The 18,019-nt window shown below is 43.7% G+C and overlaps 1 protein-coding gene across 1 annotated transcript in view; it reads right to left on the bottom strand.

Annotated features, from left to right (window-relative positions):
- The window catches only part of LOC106590287 (serine/threonine-protein kinase 17A), a 41,328-nt gene that overhangs the window by 22,287 nt on the left and 1,022 nt on the right, over positions 1 to 18,019 (bottom strand). The window lies entirely within an intron of this gene.

Genomic DNA, 18,019 nt, shown 5'->3' with positions numbered 1-18,019 from the left:
TCTTCCCTCACCGCTACAGCCGTCTGCTTTGTGGCGCTGACCCACTTTGAATGTGGACTATGAAGGGGTACGGGCCTGAACTGGTCTGGTGTGAAAAACACACAGCGAGCTGCTTGTGTTTCAAATGGCAACCTATTCCCTATAAAGTGCACTACTTTTGAGCAGGGTCCATAAGTAGATCTGGTCAAAAGTATATAGGGAACAGGGTGCCATTTGGGACACAGCGAGTGTGTTGCCCGGGGGGCCTCGCAGAGAGAAAGAAGTGTATAAAGATGACACGCCCACATCAACTCCCCTCTCGGCTACTGAGAACGCAGTCAAATGCTCTAATATACTGAACCAATGGCCCCATTCTTTTCTGACCTCATTGTAAGAGGATATGACAACACAACCTCAGCCTCTAAAATGTGAGGCAGAGACATTTAAATGCCAAGTATAAACAGCGTAGGCGACAGTGATACTGTTTGCCTACTTTGTTTCCATGCGAAGGCAACAAAACTTTTATTTACACTTTATAGTACAATGGTATTGACTTAACCTCTAAGGAGAAAGTATTTGCGGGACAAGGAAAGGTTCTTTGAACAGAGGTTTGCAGTGGAAAAGTCAGAACTCTCCGGAGCCAGACAACTCTCTGATAAAACGGGTCTGAAGAATGATTTACAGGCTGGGGTGACTTGAGGCTGATAAACAGAGTTTTGTGAGTGATAACCATGCGCGCGCACACACACACACAGATTTACAACTCACACCGGAACATAGTGGCAGTTGAGAAAAGTCAGAGCGATTGACCTAACTGGAAGTGCCAGAGCTGCCAAAGGGTAGAGAGTAAACATCCACCTAAACATCATTCCCCTGACCTTAGCTCCTCTCATCCAAGCCTTAGATTTTGAAAATCTGAACCACATATCACCTGGTCCTCCTCATATCCGCCCACCTTCACCCCTCCTTGCACACGCAGATAAATGGTGTACGACTGTCCATGTTCAACATCTACGTTAAAGAAGACAGAGGCCTTGAAGGTTGAGTCTGGCAGCTGTCAAATATTTCAGGTTGTCTTTACTGTCAGATTGTGTAAGGGGATGGGCACATCCTCCCAGTTCTCATGAAAGTAGTGTCAACTAGCCTGCATCATGTACAATACAGCCATGGCATGCGAGAGTCTGGGCAGCAAAGAGGGATAGATCTGATGAGAAGTCGACCGATTAATCGGCATGGCCGATTAATTAGGGCCGATTTAAAGTTTTCATGACAATCAGTAATCGCCATTTTTGGACGCCGATTATGGCCGATCACATTGCGCTCCACAAGGAGACTGCGTGGCAGGCTGACCACCTGTTAATGTTGTTTATGACTTCAAGCCTATCAACTCACGAGATTAGGCTGGCAATACTATAGTGCCTATAAGAACATCCAATAGTCAAAGGGATATGAAATACAAATGGTATAGAGAGAAATAGTCCTACAATAACTACAACCTAAAACTTCTTACCTGGGAATATTGAAGACTCATGTTAAAAGGAACCACCAGCTTTCATATGTTCTTATGTTCTGAGCAAGTAACTTAAACATTAGCTTTTTTTACATGGCACATATTACACTTTTACTTTCTTCTCCAACACTGTGTTTTTGCATTATTTAAACCAAATTGAACATGTTTCATTATTTGAGACTAAATTGATTTTAATTTATGTATTATATTAAGTTAAAATGAAAGTGTTCGTTCAGTATTGTTGTAATTGTCATTATTACAAACATACATACATACATATATAAATAGCCCGATTAATCGGTATCTGCTTTTATTGGTCCTCTAATAAATCGGTATCGGTAGTGCCGTTGAAAAATCATCGTCGGTCGACCTTTAGATCTGACCCAAGAGAAAACACAAGCAAGAGACTAATGAGAAGTCCAGTTTAGTCATGCCTGCCTAACGCCACCATGCTGAGTGTCATTGTCATGTTGTCGGTGCAGGAGTGGAAGCAGACTGGAAGAAATTGCGTCTAGGAGTTGGTTTTGCCCTCCAGAGAAACAGGCAGTAAATGTCTGAAGAGCGCCTTAGACCTGATTCGCATAGGAATTGTGACAGACAGCTATGCAGTAGCTGGTCAAAACGATGCAGTTCCTGATGTAATATGGTCATAGTGTTTTTAGTCTTGTCCCGAGTCGTGAATATTCTAACACACCATCGAGAGAGAGAGAGCCTGGGCCTCCGGGGGGGTTGGTGCTGATCTGAGCTCATGTGAGAGTCATGGGTCTGGAGGATTGTGCTGGGGCTCTAGGCTCTCCAGCTTTATTCCCTCTTGTCCTTACATTCTCAATCCCTTTCTGTCCAGCCACGCACAGATTTACTACATACCTTTCCCTTGGAAAAACACTCACACAAGAAAGAAAAACGTAGAGACTGGAGGATGAAAAAAAAAAGCCAAGCTCTATGGCTTGTGCTGAACTCATCAAGTCCACAGACTTGCCTTAATGCGTAGGGGTCAGGCTAAATATTTGAGGAGTTTGAGGACGTGGCGGACAGAGGCGTTTGTTATTGTCTGAGGCCAGTGTGACAGGGCTGTGACAAAGTAAGAGCAAGGTGACAAGGTCAGCGAGAACATGAGCATGAGGCACGTAGAGGGAGGAGAACCACCGACTCTGTAATGCCTTGTCAACCATCCGAACCAGGTGGAAGGACGCACTTGGTAGCTGCAGGAATGCACTTGACATTAGCTTGTGAAAATCCTTCGGAGGGAGGGGTCTCCTTATAGTCACAGCATCCAATGACAGGGATGCGGGGGAGCAGACGTAATCTCTTCCATTCATAACGGGCTGCGTCTAATCATTCAAGTTCAGAGGAAATAGTTTGTGCTGTAAGGAACCTTCCGGGCCTTTGAAACTAGCTAAAGAGCAGGTCTAATAGGCTTTCGCCACACTTGACTGCATGGCTGAGGAATTCCTTCATACCTCTGCCACCACCGATACTCTAATCCAGCCCCTGCTGTCGTAAGATTGGTTTCCTAAAAACTTGAAAGCCCTGGAGCTCTGTACGGTCCAGAGGCGGGGTGTTAAGCGAATTGTCGAATGTAAAAAAAATTAAAAAAATAAAGTGCCATAGATGGGGTGTTTGTGGTGTAGCGTGGTGGCAGGGGTGCGAACCAGCCCTAGCCTAATGAAAACCCTCACAGCAGCCTCGTCCTGTCCCGTCTGGCCACTCACCCACTGTGAGTAACGATGCTTTGGATCGGAGGCATTGGCATCAACTCTGTGTGAAGTTCATCAAGTCGGCCATGAATCTTTGCTATGCTTAGGGAGGGTGCTGGACAGGAGGTCTAGGCCTGCCTGGAGTGTTCTATGGGTCATTCCAGAGGAGACAACTAGCCTATTTTGATTTGTATTATAGCTGGGCAACTATCTGCATGGGATTGAGGAGAAAACAGACTCTACCATCAATGCTAGCAGTGCACAATATACTAAATATTCTAAGTTCAGCCAGCACACACAAGCCATTGATTTAGGGCTTGTGTACATGCTTGCTGGAGAGACTGGTTGGGACTGGGACTCTGGTACCTTTAAAACAGACCACAGCCTTTCTGCAGTCATGTCAGCACATTTCCAAAGCCTGTGTCCAAACACAGACAACACCCTGAAAGAGATGGCTTTCATGTGTGCAGAGACCGGGGGTGACTGCTGGGTCACAGTCAATGTAAAGGAACGGTTCGATTCAGAACAGATGGCTTGGCCGTTTATGCACAAAGACAAATGGCTCAAAACCACTGGACTTCATCAAGAGGCATTACGTTTATTTTTTCTTTTTTAATTCTTTTTTTTAACATAAACTGTGAAACTAGTCTGAACGTGGCACCTCTGCTTTGGTCCATTTCAGCTTTTGGCTGAAGTTTCCTTATTTATAATTTAATCACACCCAGTTTCCTGATCCATTCTCATTGAAATTAATGGACATATTTTTTCCATACACATTTTTGCAGTGGCAGGAGTCCAAGCAGAAGATGAATTTAATATAACAGGGCTATGCTGCAGGCGGTGTGCCAGAGCTGTTTGCATGCCAAGAGACGAATGGTTCGTCTCCTTTTTTTATATGAAAAGATTCCATACAGTAGCCTCTCGGAAATTCTGAACAAGCCCTTGAGGAGGAAAAGTCAGCTCAATGCAAGTACGTAAGGTAACTTACGGGTTAAAAAGAGGTGGAATGTTAGGAATCTAACATCTCTTTTCTCAGTTGAGCGGCCAAACTGTAGGAGGGGGCTTGAGATAAAGTTGCTGACAGATCTCAACTGTCAGCTTTACTGAATTAACCTCGGCAAGATCGTCCCCTCTAAATGGCCTCTGCATAGGTCCAATTTTTGAGAGTGACACAGCTGGTATGGGTAGAGTGACACTTCATCAGGTGGCTGTAAATCTGATGGATGCTGACAGTAAATTAGAATGGCTCTGACGGACAGATGCTTAAAGATGACCGTGAGCCCACTTTGGCCTCAGGACTTTGACCACCTGTTAAACCGTGGCACCAAAGTTGTTGCTATGTTGGTCGTACACTGATGGAGTGGCCAGGTCATCTAACTGGTAGGTGTTAAACTCTCAAGTCACTGTGGGTACGGTACAAACCTTCCATTTCTGACACCAATGTGCCAAAGACATTACAGACAATGAACACGTCACAGAGTGGTGCAGATGACGTCGGCAATTTGGTGGCTTTAAGTTGAGAGGCCTTCCATTGTCGTCATTCGTCTCACAGATAACTGCAAAGCCTGGACAGATGGTTTCATTCCATCTGCAGTAGCAGACAAGTGGTCCATGCAGACTAAAGGAGCTCCCGTCTACCATCTGCAGCCACTCCTATAAAAGGTTAAAAGGTGTTACTTTAAACCCTCCCGACAAAACTATTCTCAATGGAATCAGATCTAAACGGTGCAAAAAGAGAACGCAGCCCGGGTATATTGTGGCCAGTTTATAGCGTCTATAAAAATGCAGACAGGGTCTCCTATTGGCAGAGGCGTTGACAGGATACCAAAAGCCAGACTATAGCAGTGTCCTCAGATGGCAGAAAGAGAGAAGGCTCTAAGCCAGGGAATCCAGCCTGGCAGCAGGGCCGCTTCCTCCAGCTGTTGCCCATGGGAGAACGTGCCCGTGTTTTTAATGCATTTTAAGTACGTTTTGGAAATGGGTCCCTAGACTCACTACAAACAAAATCACTTTATATGGGGGGGTATGAGTCTGCCTGCTCAGTTCTGTCAATATTATGGCAACCAGGTGCACTTTGGCTAATCAACTACTTTTGTTCCAGCGTTTTGGTTTTTTAACAGGCTTGTAGTTTTGCCCGAGTGTCCAGAGTAAGTGTGGCCATCTCTCAAAGAGCTCCATTAATCATCAACGGGCACACGGACAGTGAGCCTCAAGTAATTAGGTAGTGGCTGCTTTTGACAGGAGGAAAAGCCTCATCACCATTTGAACAAAAAGCAAGGCAGAGCAAAGACCTCCTATTGACCGACCCCTCGTTTCCCCCCAATAAGAATAGGGTCTCTGAGGTCTTACCAGCGCCTGGACTGAAACCAGAGGTATGTTTACTCTGCGTCGATGACATGGGGGAATAAGGAACTCTGACATGTGACCCCGGTACGGAGAGGAGAGGGACAGAGAGAGAGAGAAAGAGGTTGCCTATTCACATGCTCTTTGGACACAGAGGGACATTTTCTGAATACCTTGGGAAAGGGCATTATTACCTCATCACCATCCCCTGGGCTGCCCGTTTCAAAACCCCACCGGCTCAGGCTCCATATTACGGAGGTTAATGGCCCACAAAAGATGTGGTCCGCTCGCCACGCCTTTGTGGAGATGAATGATTTCCGTACTCGGGTTGCCTGGCTTTTTTTTCTCTCGCCACAGCTCAGTACATGTGAAAGGACATGACAAATTGAATCTGCCGAGCGAGCAAGGAAACACGATAACGCGTAGCACCTCTAACCTGAGAGAGAGAGAGAAGAAATGGCTAGTGCTAATAGTTCATATGAAACAGATCAGGCCCAGTTGATGATGGAAACGTGCGATTCCTTGGTGAGGCGTGTCACAGTTGTACTTGGGGAGGGCCATGACCCACAGGAAGTTCTATCAACTTAATTAGATTGCTTTGAAGGTGGGAGAGGAAGTATAGCATGACATACCCCCCTCCATGCGCTTCCCTTCCCCTCATCTCCTGACACGAGAGAGTGAGGAGGGATCTCGCTGATGGGGTTCAATAACAAACTTGGCTTTCACATGTCCACCCCCCCTCCTTTCTCCGCGGTTGGCTGTTTCCAAGGCGCTCAGCAGATGTTGCCACCGGCCCCGCCGCGAGACCCAAACAACGTGAAAAGCCAGGCCGATGATGTCATGGAATCCTGCCTGATTGTCAAGACACAGACATCCTTTCTGTGAGAACCAGAGGGGAGAGGTTCGGTTCAAAACATGAAGGGGAGGGGTTGGGACTGGGGAGTGTGGGTGAAAGGGACCCCACTGCACACATCCGACAGACACACAGGCTCATCCAGAGAGAAGACCCCCCCCACTAGGACCCTGAGAGCTATCCCGAGGAGGTGGATGCTGCATCACCGCCTGCTGTAACTGCAGTCTAAGCCTTTAGGACGATTCCCAGGAGAGCAACTAAATATGGCACACTCTCGTAGTCAATGATGAGAGATTTTTTTCTCCCCTGATGAGACACTGAAGGCTCCACTGACCACTGGATTTCTGTTAGCAAAACAGCAGTACTTTTCTTCACACATTTGGGGGAGCGAGTGGCGCAGCGGTCTAAGGCAATGCATCGCAGTGCTAGAGGCGTCACTACAGACCCGGGTTCGATCCCGGGCAGTATCACAACCGGCTGTGTATCACAACCGGCCACAAGTGGTCCAGCGTCAATGTAAATAAGAATTAGGGGAAGGTTTGGCCAGGGAAGTCCGTCATTGTAAATAAGAATGTTCTTAACTGACTTGCCTAGTTAAATAAATAAAAACAAAATATATACAGTTGAAGTTGGAAGTTTGCTACTGCTCAATCCTATAGAAAATGTGTGGGCAGAACTGAAAAAGTGTGCGCGAGCAAGGAGGGCCTACAAACCTGACTCAATTACACCAGCTCTGTCAGGAGGAATGGGCCAAAATTCACCCAACTTATTGTGGGAAGCTTGTGGAAGGCTAAACAATTTAAAGGCAATGCTACCAAATACTAATTGAGTGTATGTAACCTTCTGACCCACTGGGAATATGATGAAAGAAATAAAAGCTGAAATAAACCACTCTACACTATTATTCTGACATTTCACATTCTTCAAATAAAGTGGTGATCCTAACTGACCTAAAACAGGGAATATTTACTAGGATTAAATGTCAGGAATTATGAAAAACTGAGTGTAAATGTATTTGGCTAAGGTGTATGTAAACTTCCGACTTCAACTGTATATGCACACACACACATACAGAAAATGGCGATATGTAAAGAAAATACAAAAAAATTCTGTCATACAGCCCTTAGTCATGTGTACAGGCTGTAACTTTGGCATAGGGCTGAAACTATGTGAAGAACTGAATATCCCTTATGGTTATTATAGGCCTAACCTACTTTTATTAATTAGAGCAGGCCTGGAAAGATCCAAAAGAGATGAAGCGATGTGGAAATAAATGTGATGGATTTCACCAGAGAGAACAGTAGTGCTCGCTCTACCCACTCTTTGTTCTCATATTTAAAACACAGTGGGTTATCTTGATTTCATTAGTATGCTGTCTGAGGCATGTGATAGTGCTGGTTTAATAACAGGAACACTTGACAGTAACCATGGTAAGGAAAAGGCTTCAGACTTAAAAACTCAAAATATTTAGTCTAGTTTAGTGTTTTTTGTTTGTTTTTCCAAGGTTTTCTTTTACATCATTATTAGCCCTGTTACGAACCTATGCTAATTCCTTGAAATTTGTTGACAAACTAAACTACAAATGGTTGCACACTTATACAACGAGTATAGCCTTCAAGCTACCTACACTACATGGCCAAAGGTACTGTATGTGGACACCCCTTCAAATTAGTGGATTCGGCTATTTCAGCCACAGCCATGCAATCCCATAAAAAAAACATTGGCAATAGAACAGTTCGTACTGAAGAACTCAGTGAATTTCAACGGGGCACAGTCATAGGATGCCACCTTCCCAATAAGTCAGTTCATAAAATTTCTCTGCCCTGCCGCGGTCAACTGGAAGTGCTGTTATTGTGAAGTGAAAATGTCAGGAGCAACAACGGCTCAGCCGCGAATTGGACACACAAGCTCACAGAACGGGGCTGCCGGGTGCTGAAGCTCTTACCGCGTAAAAAAAGAAGAAAAATGGCCTGTCCTCGGTTGTAACACTCACTACCGAGTTCCAAACCTCCTCTGGAAGCAACATCAGCACAAGAACTGTTCATCAGGAGCTTCATGAAATGGCTTTCCATGTCCAAGCAGCCACACACAAGCCTAAGATCACCCTGCACAATAGCAAGCATCGGCTGGAGTGGTGTAAAGCTCGCTGCCATTGGACTCTGGAGCAGGGGAAATGCATTCTCTGGAGTGATGAATCACACTTCACCATCTGGCAGTCTAACGGATGAATCTGGGATTGGCGGATGCCGGGAGAACACTACCTGCACAACGCATGGTGCCAACTGTAAAGTTGGGTGGAGGAGGAATAATGGTCTGGGGCTGTTTTCATGGTTCGGCCTAGGTCCCTTAGTTCCAGTGAAGGGACATCTTAAGACTACAGCATACAATTACATTCCAACTTTGTGGCAATAGTTCGGAGAAGGCCCTTTCCTGTTTCAGCATGACAATGCCCCCGTGCACAAAGCGAGATCCATACAGAAACATTTCATGAATTGGAATGCCGGCTGCGAGCCAGGCCTAACATGCTGACCACACAGCTCACGTTGCGTGCCCTAGCGTTGCAAAAATAAATGTAAACATACAGTTGAAGTTGGAAGTTTACATACGCTTAGGTTGGAGTCAATAAAACTTGTTTTTCAACCACTCCACAAATTCCTTGTTAACAAACTACAGTATTGGGAGGTTGGTTACGACATCTACTTTGTGTATGACACAAGTCATTTTTCCAACAATTGTTTACAGACAGATTATTTCACTTACAATTCACTGTATCACAATTCCAGTGGGTCAGAAGTTTACATACACTAAGTTGACTGTGCCTTTCAACAGCTTGGAAAATTCCAGAAAATTATGTCATGGCTTTAGAAGCTTCTGATAGGCTAAGTGACATCATTTTAGTCAAATGGAGGTGTACCTGTGGATGTATTTCAAGGCCTACCTTCAAACTCAGTGCCTCTTTGCTTGACATCATGGGAAAATCTAAAGAATTCAGCCAAGACATCAGAAAAAAATTGGAGCCCTCCACAAGTCTGGTTCATCCTTGGGAGCAATTTCCAAACGCCTGAAGGTACCACGTTCATCTGTACAAACAATAGTATGAAAGTATAAACAACATGGGACCACGCAGCCGTCATACCGCTCAGGAAGGAGACGCGTTCTGTCTCCTAGAGTTGAACGTACTATGGTGCGAAAAGTGCAAATCAATCCCAGAACAACAGCAAAGGACCTTGTGAAGATGCTGGAGGAAACAGGTACAAAAGTATTTTTATCCACAGTAAAACAAGTCCTATATCGACATAACCTGAAAGGCCGCCCAGCAAGGAAGAAGCCACTGCTCAAAAACAGACTACGGTTTGCAACCGTACATGGGGACAAAGATCATTCTATTTGGAGAAATGTCCTCTGGTCTGATGAAACAAAAATAGAACTGTTTGGCCATAATATGTTTAGAGGAAAAAGGGGGATGCTTGCAAGCTGAAGAACACCATCCCAACCGTGAAGCACGGGGGTGGCAGCATCATGTTGTGGGGGTGCTTTGCTGCAGGAGGGACTGGTGCACTTCACAAAAATAGATGGCATCAATGAGGAAGGAAAATTATGTGGATATATTGAAGCAACATCTCAAGACATCAGTCAGGATGTTAAAGCTTGGTCGCAAATGGGTCTTCCAAATGGACAATAACCCCAAGCATACTTCCAAAGTTGTGTCAAAATAGCTTAAGGACAACAAAGTCAAGGTATTGGAGTGGCCATCACAAATCCCTGACCTCAATCCTTGAGAAAATTTGTGGGCAGAACTGAGAAAGCATGTGAGAGCAAGGAGGCCTACAAACCTGACTCAGTTACACCAGCTCTGTCAGGAGGAATGGGCCAAAATTCACCCAACTTATTGTGGCAAGCTTGTGGATGGCAATGATACCAAATACTAATTTAGTGTAGGAGCATATACCCACATGGGTGATTTAAAGATAAAGCTATTTCAACCTGCGTGTCTGGATCGCGTCTGGTGTGGATGTACAAAATCAACTAGCACGCGATGTCGCACGCGCATTCCCGGTCTAGCCAGCATGTAATCGTTCAACATCAGTGCCCGACCTCACTAATTCTCTCATGGCTGAATGGAAGCAAGTCCTCACAGCAATGTTCCAACATCTAGTGGAAAGCCCATTTTTTACTTTTAAACTCGGACAAAACAGAGATGCTAGTTCTAGGTCCCAAGAAACAAATTGATATTCTGTTGGATCTGACAATTAATCTTGATGGTTGTACAGTCACCTCAAATAAAACTGAAGGACCTCGGCATTACTCTGGACCATGATCTCTCTTTTGACGAACATATCAAGAATATTTCAAGGACAGCTTTTTTCCCCATCTTCGTAACATTGCAAAAATCAGAAACTTTCTGTCCAGAAATTATGCAGAAAAATTCATCCATGCTTTTATCACTTCTAGATTAGACTACTGCAATGCTCTACTTTCCGGCTACCCGGATAAAGCACTAAATAAACTTCAGTTAGTGCTAAACACGTCTGCTAGAATCCCCAAAATGTGATCATACTACTCCAGTGCTAGCCTCTCTACACTGGCTTCCTGTTAAGGCTAGGGATGATTTCAAGGTTTTACTGCTAACCTACAAAGCACTACATGGGCTTGCTCCTACCAATCTTTCCAATTTGGTCCTGCCGTACCTACCTACACACACGCACGGTCACAAGACGCAGGCCTCCTTACTGTCCCTAGAATTTCTAAGCAAACAGCTGGAGGCAGGGCTTTCTCCTATAGAGCACCATTTTTATGGAATGATCTGCCTATCCATGTGAGAGACGCAGACTTGGTCTCAACCTTTAAGTCTTTATTGAAGACTCATCTCTCAGTAGGTCCTATGATTGAGTGTAGTCTGCACCAGGGGTGTGAAGGTGAACGGAAAGGCACTGGAGCGACGAACCACCCTTGCTGTCTCTGCCTGGTCGGTTCCCCTCTCTCCACTGGGATTCTCTGCCTCTAACCCTATTACGGGGGCTGAGTCACTGGCTTACTGGTGCTCTTCCATGCCGTCCCTAGGAGGGGTGCGTCACTGACATGATCTTCCTGTCCGGGTTGGCGCACCCCTCGGGCTCGTGCCATGGGGAAGATCTTCGTGGGCTATACTCAGCCTTGTCTCAGGGTAGTAAGTTGGTGGTTGAAGATATCCCTCTAGTGGTGTGGGGGCTGTACTTTGGCAAATTGGGTGGGGTTATATCCTGCCTGTTTGGGCCTGTCCGGGGGTATCGTCGGACAGGGCCACAGTGTCGCCTGAACCCTCCTGTCTCAGCCTCCAGTATTTATGCTGCAATAGCTTGTGTCGGGGGGCTAGGGTCAGTCTTATATCTGGAGTATTTCTCATGTCTCATCCAGTGTCTTGTGTGAATTTAAGCTCTGTCTAACTCTGAATGAACGGCTATGAAAAGCCAACTGACATTTACTCCTGAGGTGCTGAACTGCTGCACCCTCTACAACCACTGTTATTATTTATTATCATCATCATCATCTGACCCTGCTGGTCATCTATGAACATTTGAACATCTTGGCCATGTTCTATTATAATCTCTACACGGCACAGCCAGAAGAGGACTGGCCACCCCTCAGAGCCTGGTTCCTCTCTAGGTTTCTTCCTAGGTTCTGGCCTTTCTAGGGAGTTTTTCCTAGCCACCATGCTTCTACATCTGCAATGCTTGCTGTTTGGGGCTGTCAACGCTCGACAATGAGCTCGTAAATATAAAAGGACATTCTACCAAAATGACACGGGGGCTCTCTTTTTACATGGCCAGGTCCTCTTACAGCTAATGGGGTTAGTTTTGATGACTCACACATAGGCTAAGCCTTGGTTCTGGTCTGGTGTTGATACATGCGGACAGGGAGTTTCCCCCAGAGCAGGAGGCCTGTGGAATTCTGTAGGGCTGGGGCGGCCACCGCTAGGCCATGCAATTATCTACGTGCAAGAGTATGAAAATCACAGGACCGCGGGGATCGCACTTCACACCACCGTGCACAGTACAAAGGGATACAGACAGAATGTTCTCAGAGCTTTCGTCTTTCATGCTTTATCGTCAGTATGCAAAAAAACACAGGCTTCTGTATATTTCTCTACCTCTGTAACTGCATTGAAGGCGCTACACTCAGTAATGGTAAAATACAGTAACTTTGTAGCAATATGCAGAAAACACTAAAACACAGGTGCCATGTGCACAATTCAAATCTAGTCCCAGGCTGAATTTACAGGTTCATAATCTCATGGCGGTTGGCGTACTGATATGAGAAATCTGGAATTTGGACAGCTTAGTAGGGTTATTAGTCAAGTGCTTAATTCAGCATTACAGCCAGATAACTTCATTAATCACATTATTTACAGGAATTTGATACAAGGCCAACCCAAACAAACAGATTATATCTAAACCAGGCTCAGGCTAGAGCCTCAATTGAGGCGTACAGACAGACAGCGATGGTAATTTAATGTCCCTGGTAAAAGTCTAATGGTCCTAATACCACTGGTAAAGCAAAGACACTGCCAAATCTAACAAATAGTTCACCGTCATGCAACTCCAGCTAACTCCATGACATCCATGCCTTATGTCGGGGTTCCCCAACAACAACTCAAAACTAACATTACTGCTGAAGCACAGTTGTCAGACAGAAAGGAAGCCTATACAATCAAATATCAACAGCCTGCTATTGGGAGAATCATGGGTCATTTTATTTGGCCCCCCAAGTTTTCTGAGCAAAAAAATATATGGTGCATTCGGAAAGTATTCAGACCCTTTGACTTTTTCCACATTTTGTTATGTTACAGCCTTATTCCAAAAATGTATTCGTTTTTTTTCTTCATCAATCTACACACAATACCTCATAATGACAAAGCAAAAACAGGATTTTTGAAATTTTTGCAAATGTGAAATATGTTAACAAAGTGAAACCCTTTACTCAGTACTTTGTTGAAGCACCTTCGGCAGCAATTACATCCTTGAGTCTTCTTGGGTATGACGCTACAAGCTTGGCACACCTGTATTTGGGGGGGGGGTTCTCCCATTCTTCTCTGCAGATCCTCTCAATCTGTGTCAGGTTGGATGGGGAGCGTCGCGGCACAGCTGTTCTCAGGTCTCTCCAGAGATGTTCGATCGGGTTCAAGTCCGGGCCCTGGCTGGGCCACTCAAGGACATTCAGAGTCTTGCCCGAAGCCACTCCTGTGTTGTCTTGGCTGTGCGCTTAGAGTCGTTGTCCTGTTGGAAAGTGAACCTTTGCCCCAGTCCTGAGCGCTCTGGAGTAGGTTTTCATCAAGGACCTCTTGCTCCGTTCATCTTTCCCTCGATCCTGACTAGTCTCCCTGTCCCTGCTGCTCAAAAACATCCCCACAGCATGATGCTGCTAGGTTTCCTCCAGACATGGCGCTTGGCATTTAGGCCAAAGAGTTCAATCTTGGTTTCCTCTGACCAGAGAATCTTGTTTTCTTATGGTCTGAGAGTCTTTAGGTGCCTTTTGGCAAACTCCAAGCTGGCTGCCATGTGTCTTTTACTGAGGAGTGGCTTCCGTCTGGTCACTCTACCATAAAGATCTGATTGGTGGAGTGCTGCCGAGATGGTGGTCCTTCTGGAAGGTTCTCCCATCTCCACAGAGGAACTCTGGAGCTCTGTCAGAGTGACCATCGGGTTCTTGGTCACCTCCCTGACCAAGGCCCTTCTCCCCCGATTGATTAGTTTGGTTAGGCGGCCAGCTCTAGGAAGAGTCTTGGGGGTTCCAAACTTCTCCCAATTAAGAATGATGGAGGCCACTGTGTTCTTGGGGACCTTCAATGCTGCAAAAATGTTTTGGTACCCTTCCCCAGATCTGTGCCTCGACACATTCCTGTCTCTGAGCCCTACAGACAATTCCTTCGACCTCATGGCTTGGTTTTTGCTCTGACATGCACTGTCAACTGCGGGATCTTATATAGACAGGTGTGTGCCTTTCCAAATCATGTCCAATCAATTTAACTTACCACAGGTGGAGCTCCAATCATGTTGTAGACTCAATAATTATGAATGAAAACAGTATACACCTGAGCTCAATTTTGAGTCTCATAGCAGAGGGTCTGAATACTTATGTAAATAAGGTATCTGTTCTTTATTTGTAATACATTTCCAAAAATGTGTAAAAACCTGTTTTCGCTTCATCATTATTGGGTATTGTGTGTAGATTGATGAGGAAAAAATGTATTTAGTCCATTTTAAAATAAGGCTGTAACGTAACAAAACGTGGAAAATAGGATGGGGTCTGAATACTTTCGGAATGCAGTGTGTGTGTGTATCTATCTATATATATATATATATTTTTGTATTTTTATTGTTGGACATAGACTAAAAACACCAGGAAATTATCTCAAAGTGATTTTAATTTAAGAAATCTGTTCCCAATTATTCCCACACATAAGAGAGAGAAACATACGATCGCATAGAAATGCAAGCAAGGTTTGAAATTATTATGATCCTACAGACATTTTACGTTCTTCGTTTGAGTAAAGGTTGTTTACAATGGATAGTCATTAAAAAAAATGAATTAACAGTGAGGACATAGCAACACATGATCAGCTAGAGACGTTCCAATGATTGAGATGTGAAACGTATGTTTACCTTTAGGCCTCAATTTGCAGTTAAAAATGATCTGAAACCAGTTCATCTAATATTCGTTGCAATTGACTCCTTTTTTCTTTGAAAAATCTAAGAAACCAGGGTTCACAGTGGGTGTATTTGGGGCTTTAGACTAAGAATGCGTGTGACCAGTCACCAGAAGGCTACTTCCCTAGCAGCTGGTCAATGGGCAGTGCGCACAGTGATTTGACTCGTATGTGGCTTAGCCAAACACTTTGAAGTGAGTGCCTTTAGCTAATCTCAGACGCAACGGCCGGTCATGCGACGCAAAGCCACATTCTGAATGTCCCCTTTATTAAATAGTCGCTAAAACGTTAGACACTCATACAAAGCTCAAATACCTTCTATAAAAAGGGCAATGACTTTGACGTTGAAGAGAGCTCACATACTTATCAGTTTAATCAAATCTCAGGAGTTGAATATACTTGTCCTTGGGTGAACATGGTGCCATTCAGATGGTTGAGTATAGTGTTTGCAATGCCTAGTCTGACTGGTGCTCTTCAGAATGTGCAGTGGCAAAAGTCCCTATCCCAAGACTGTGGCAGGCATGTTCAGAGAGCTATGTGGATAAACAAGGCTGAGATATTCCACTCATAAAAACACACTGGAATCTCCCCTCTTTCTGTGTCAGTAAAGCAGAGACGAACCACAGAGACGGCTTCCAAGAACAAAATGGACTAAAGCTATTTGGTAAATCCATTTGAATGTAATAACCTTTCGACAGCATCCCTTTTGATTTGAACAAAACTTTCCAAACACGTTTGCCCATGGAAGAAGTGGTCAGAAAGTGACTTTTTGGACCTGCATGACAAAACATTCAAGAGATAAGTGATCAAAGTTTATTCATTTGGAATAAGCCACCATACCATGAGACATCCATGTCTTCATCATTTAAAAGCTTGTCAAACTATCTGATCATTTCTTTTAAAAAAATAAGTCATTTTTAAACCTTTAACGTCAATGATCAAAAAGCGTATAACCTCTGATTTATTTCAGAATCGCATATGCTGTAGCTTAAACCTTATTTTCACATCATCTGAGTTTGTGCTGTGCCTGCCATCAGTTGAGACAACATGCTCTTAAATACGGGAAGGGTGTCATTTCAATCATAGAATGAACCTATCCCTTCAGATGACTGCAGTCTGACTGAGCGGTGGTAGGCAGCAGCAGGCTCCTAAGCATTCATTCAAACCGCACTTTCCTCCGTTTGCCAGCAGCTTTTCGCAATGCTTGAAGCACAGCGCTGTTTATGACTTCAAGCCTATCAACTCCCGAGATTAGGCTGGCAATACTATAGTGCCTATAAGAACATCCAATAGTCAAAGGTCTATGAAATTCAAACGGTATAGAGAGAAATAGTCCTATAATAACTACAACCTAAAACTTCTTAACTGGGAATATTGAAGACTCATGTTAAAAGGAACCACCAACTTTCATATGTTCTCATGTTCTGAGCAAGGAACTTAAACGTTAGCTTTTTTACATGGCACATATTGCACTTTTCCTTTCTTCTCCAACACTGTTTTTGCATTATTTAAACCAAATTGAACATGTTTCATTATTTATTTTAGACTAAATTGATTTAATTTATGTTATATTAAGTTAAAATAAAATAAGTGTTCATTGTTCATTCAGTATTGTTGTAATTGTTATTATTACAAATAAATAAATAAATAAATAAATAAATAAATAAATAAATAAATCGGCCGATTAATCGGTATCGGCTTTTTAATGGCCCTCCAATAATCGGTATCGGCGTTGAGAAATCATAATCGGTCGACCTCTAGTGTGAAAACTTTCTGAAGGCACTGTATATGGGGAATTTTTTTTAAGTGTATGCGTTTTTAGATAGACGTTAAAGGTAACAACAAATGTCCAGAAATTATAAAATAGTTTGACAACCCTGTTTGGAAGCTTTTAAATGATGTGAATCTGAACTGTTTATATTTTCTAGTGATGAAGACATGGATGTCTCATGGTATGGTGAGGTATGCAAAATGGGTCAACTTTGAAAATTTCCCTCTCGTGAATGTTTTGTCATTCAGGTCCAAAAAGTCACTTTCTGAGCACTTCTACAATGGGCAAATATGTATGGAAGGTTTTGTTCAAATCAAATGGGGTGCTGTCAAAAAGTGATTGAATACAAATGGATTTACCCTATTCGGTGGTGAAGTTTGGAGTTTCAAAGTGCCAATGACAAAGTATTGATGTATTTTCATTGGCGTCGCTGAGTGGAAAGGGTACAGTAGTGTATGCAGGCTATGCTGTAATTATCATGTGTTTCATCAAACTTTACAACATGGAGGGTGATGCATCTATGTCGCAGCTGAAGGCAATTTGAAACAGAGCCATTGCCAAGTCATAGGCCTATGCTTAGAGAAATGTAGATACTTAATCAAGTAAAAAAAAAAACAATAGTGTGTTTGTAAAAAGCATTCATTAGTACTGTAATTGTTATGATGTGGTCCCAAGACTAGGCCCAGTGAAGACTGCCTGAAAACAGAGGGGGGATAAAAAGCTCTTGCATGTTTCATTACAGAACCCATCTGCTTGTTTTAAGATTTAGCAGGCACATCACAAGGTGTGGCTGCCCACACTGCAGTTCAAACACTCAGCAAAGATATGACTTGAGCAGTGGTGGAAAAAGTACCACACTGTCATACTTGAGTAAAAGTAAAGATGGCTTAGAAAATGACTCAAGTAAAAGTGAAATAGGAAAATGTATGTCAGGGAAAATGTATGGAGTAAAAAGTACATTATTTTCTTTAGGAACGTAGTGAAGTAAAAGTAGTCAACATTATAAATAGTAAAGTACAGATACCCCCCCAAAAAAACACTCAAGTAGTACTTTAAAGTATTTTTACTTAAGTACTTTACACCACTGGACTTGAGTGACCTTTGCTGTGGAGAAAATGCAAGCCCACTACTATAGCCTGCCATGCATACTTCAGCATTCTCAAACCAAACAACAACAAACAAT

Source organism: Salmo salar, chromosome ssa29 (genome assembly GCF_905237065.1).
Source record: "Salmo salar chromosome ssa29, Ssal_v3.1, whole genome shotgun sequence".
NCBI lineage: Eukaryota > Metazoa > Chordata > Actinopteri > Salmoniformes > Salmonidae > Salmo > Salmo salar.
Note: the sequence above shows the minus strand (reverse complement) of the source record. Positions and strands in the feature narration are given on the sequence as shown.